We start from the raw sequence: 4,419 nt of genomic DNA on the forward strand, positions 1-4,419 counted from the left end.
ATTAATGGAGTATGCAATATTTAAATTTATAACTGGAAATTACTGAGCATTGGTGCATGAGACAGCAAATAATAAGTAAAAATACATGTGTATGTGTGTGTGTATGTGTGGCTGTGTCTGTGTTATGTTGTGTGTTGCTTGCAGGTATAAGTGTATATGAGTTGATGTTATTCAATAATTTTCTAACCCTTAGGCATAAATTCCTTAAAATGTGTTGGTTCTGGGTCTTGAATTGGGGGAATGCATTCACTATTCGAACTCTTTAGTATCAAAGTTATCTTTAACAAGTAAGTGAAATTAAAAGAAACATTGCTAAAAAGACAAACAACAATTTACTATTCAAATGATCACTTGAATTTTTTAAAAAATTACTAATTTTTCTTATTTAGAACTGGAACTCTGAACAACATAAACACCACCAAACTGACCAAACACATCCACACACATACACATACAAACACAACTATGGACTCCCTTATACTTTGGTCAACTACTCCTGAACATGAGGCATTCCCTGGAGTGGCTGATATAATCAGTGTTACTATATTGAAAAATACTGATTTTCCCTCTCCCATCATGTATAAGGGACAGTTCAGTCATCAAACTTTACCCTACTGGCTGTGTTTTCATTCATTCATTCACTTTTAAATATAACAAAATAAATATAATAAGATAAAAACTATCACATTGAAGTTGAACAGGCTAAGCCAAGATAAGGAAAAGAGCTAAGAGAAGACACAAGGATCTGACACCACCTCATTCACACGCTCAACTCCTAGGTACTTTCAAAGAAGATTTTTTTTAACTTGAAATTTTCCCCTTTTAAAATATTGTTAAATATGGAAGTAAATAAGATCAGGCTTCTATGTCACAATTACTCACCTACAGATGAAATAATAAAATTATTCCATCTGAAAAAAAAAGTGATCACTATAATTAAGTTTAGTCTTCCAATTTATTTTAACATATGACAGAGGAAAATAAAATTCTGTATAATAATGACAATAATATCATAAAAACATAAAATAAAAAACTTAAAACTGGTATAATCCAATTAAACAAAAATGAAAGATACTTGTTAAAACTTTGTGGGAAAATTGGGGACTGACTGTGACTATTTTAATATGAACTAATATTAAACTGTAGCTTGAAATTATTGATGATTTTATTGGATGTGAGCAATGTGTTTTGAATAGGCAGGGGGTTGTCCATATTCTTAAGAGATGCAATCTAAGGCTGCAGGAGTGAAATGAAGTGTGTCATCAAATATCCTTCAAAATAGCAGAAAATATTAATGGAGTTATAAATATTTTAATTATGATGGGACTCATAGGGAGAGATTACTGTCAAGCAAAAATTACCTGAAGTTTTGGCTCATACCACTAAATAGCTGGTTTCCTTGTTAATTTGAAAAAAATAAGAGTGTTCTTCACAATGGAAATATCTAGAATTTGTACTCAAACATCCATTTGTTGGTTAGGGTAATACAATAGAAATATGTCATTATTAGGCCCCAGTGTCACTAATTTTGCTAAATTATCACTTGTAGTTACTTGTTGTGGTTTGGATATGATTTTCCTTCTGCGGTTCCTGTCAAAAATATTTCCACTTTTTTTTTTTAGTATCAAGAATGAATTCTTGTGTTATTTGACCAAGATAAATGGCTACCTTCACGGTGATGCCCGGCACAAAGCATGGATAACAAATTGATGCTGAAACAAACACGTGTGGCCATGCAGGTATACAATCTCAGCACTTCGTCAGAAGGACCGGACTTGTCTCTTAGTTCTGAACAGCAGGGTAAGAAAGGGCTGCCGATGAGATGTTAGGGCTGATTTTGTTGTTTTGTTTGTTTTGCTTCTTTCAAAATTCAAAAGGAGGAAACCCTTCCTTTTGTCTCCTGTGAGATGTTAATGACAGGCAGAGCACGAAGTAAAGTCAAAATGTGATGGAGCCAAGATCCCAACATGTAGAGCGTGGGAAAAGCCACTCTCTTGGTAATTTGAATGGCAGTACTCAAACCATGTTATCCCAGTCCAATTTTCAAGTGAAACCTAAAGCATCATTAGAGAAATTCATGACACCTGGATTGGTTTTCCTTTGGAAACTCTTTTTTTTGTTGTTTTTTTTCTGTTTTTGTTTTTTTTGTTTTTTTGTTTTTTGTTTTTCGAGACAGGGTTTCTCTGTAGCTTTGGAGCCTGTCCTGGAACTAGCTCTGTAGACCAGGCTGTGGAAACTCATTTTTGCACTTCATGAACTCTTCTCCTTTTCTCCTCTTCTTCTGCACCCACCTCTAATGTCATTGTGCTTCACTTCCAAACCTCGTATTTGTGTATTCCACGACTCTCTTCCCAACTTTTGTCCCTCCCACCAACTATCTACCTATCATGGTTTCTTTCTTTGCCTCCCTCCTCCCCTCACTTCCTTTCTCTTTCTTTTCTCCTCTTTTATTCATCTCTTAAGTGCTCATTTCATGTACTCTGTTCTCTGATGGTTCATCATCGTGCAGATCACTTTGATTGTTGTAATACTGTGAACAAATGCCACAGATGCTGGGAATATAGGTACAAAATATCCACAAAATATGTTCTATTAAATCAGGAATCATTAACCTAACACTTGAAAACAAAACATGAGTAATTTAATGTATATCTTCTGCAACCTGATAGATGTGGATTTCATCACTCTCACTTCTTCGTCTAAAGTCTTTAGCATTCACTCAGGGTTTCTGTGATGTGGTGCTTTAATGAGACATGTCCTCTATCGTTTTAAATACTTTGTTTCCAAGTGGTGTCCCAGTTTGGGTAGGATTAAAAGTTATGGCCTTGTTGGAGAAGATGGGTCAATGGAAGCAGTCTCTGAGAGTTTAAAAAAATAAACTCAAGTCATTCATAATTCTTGCTCTAATTATAGCTTGCAGTTTGTGACATCAGTTATGAGCTGTTCTTGCCACTATTACTCCTTCATGCTGTCTAGATTTTCTGGCATGAAGGCTTACATTCTCTTTCCCTCTGGAAGTGTACACCTAAATAAAACTTCAACTCTATTTGTTGCTTTGGTCATGGTATTTTATTATAGCAATACAAAAGAAACTAATAAATGTGACCAAGTCTTTAGATACATGTGTATATGTATGTACTTATGTGTATGGACATATAAGTACCTGTGCATATTGAAGTGTAGAAATAGTAGAATGATTCTTAAAACATTGTTGACATTAAATAAATCAAAGCATTAAAACAATTAGAACATCGCTAGTCTCCTTTTAGTAGACAATTTTTAATCAGGCTTATATTTGTATATTACCTGTCAGATCATAAAATAATACCATACCACTCATCTTTCACTTTAATCTATAAAAGTCATATTTACTTCTTAGAATGAAAATTTGAAATGCTTAAGATTCTGAGAAGAGTAATAAAATCATAAAGCAGTCCTACGTATAAGCTCTGGCTTCTGATTCACCAAGCTCTTGCACTCCTTCTCCACCACAGTTGGAAACTGTGTCTAATTGTGGACACCAGACCTGTGCTTCTGGAACACTGTGTTGCAGAAGTGCTGTTTCACACCTGGGTTTTGTCTCCAGCTCTACTGTCTTTTCTCAGCTCCAGTCCCATTGGTAGTGTCCAGGCTTCTCAATGGCATCATAAACTTAACTTCAAAACAAATAAGATATAAACAAAATATCCAACTTAAATAATCTAAGGTATCTATTTTTGAGTACCCATTTGCTCTGAACTAAAATGAACCTTTCCTAGCCACTTATAATATGCTGCTTCTTTCTTTATCCACATAGAGTAACTTTTAAGGAGCACCCCAGCCTGTACTATTCCTTTCATCAATGTGATTTTGCCTAGCTTACAATAATTATCACAATCAAACCATTATTAACTATAATCATAATTTATTCAGAATGTTTCCTGCTTTGAGTCTCAGCAGACCTCTCTCTGTTTCCAACTTTGCTTGGTGTTAACTAACTAACATTTGCTGAAATAAAACCTGTAGTAATACGAGCGGCAGGGCTGTGTCCCCAGCACCCCGGCCGCCTCCGGCTAGCTTTACCCGAAATAATTACACGGACACTGCAATCTTTCAATCACTGCTTGGCTCTTTAGCTCCAGCCCTTTTCTCGGCTAACTCTGGCACCTGGACTAGGCCATTTCTAATCATTTGTGTGTAGCACCCCAAGGTGCGCTTACCGGGAAGATTCTAGCCTATGTCCATCCTGGGTCGGAGCTTCATCGTGTGTGCCTCAGAGAGCACAGCTCTCGCCTCTGCCCGCAAGAGTGGAGCATCGTGTCTCTCTGAGGCGTCTGCCCCTGAGAGGAGAGCTGTCGAGTCTGACCTCACTTCCTCTTCCTCCCAGCATTCTGCTCTGTTTACTCCTCCCACCTATGTTTTAACCTATCAGGGCAAGCA

This window comes from Microtus ochrogaster, chromosome 24 (assembly GCF_000317375.1).
Source record: "Microtus ochrogaster isolate Prairie Vole_2 chromosome 24, MicOch1.0, whole genome shotgun sequence".
Classification (NCBI taxonomy): Eukaryota; Metazoa; Chordata; class Mammalia; order Rodentia; family Cricetidae; genus Microtus; species Microtus ochrogaster.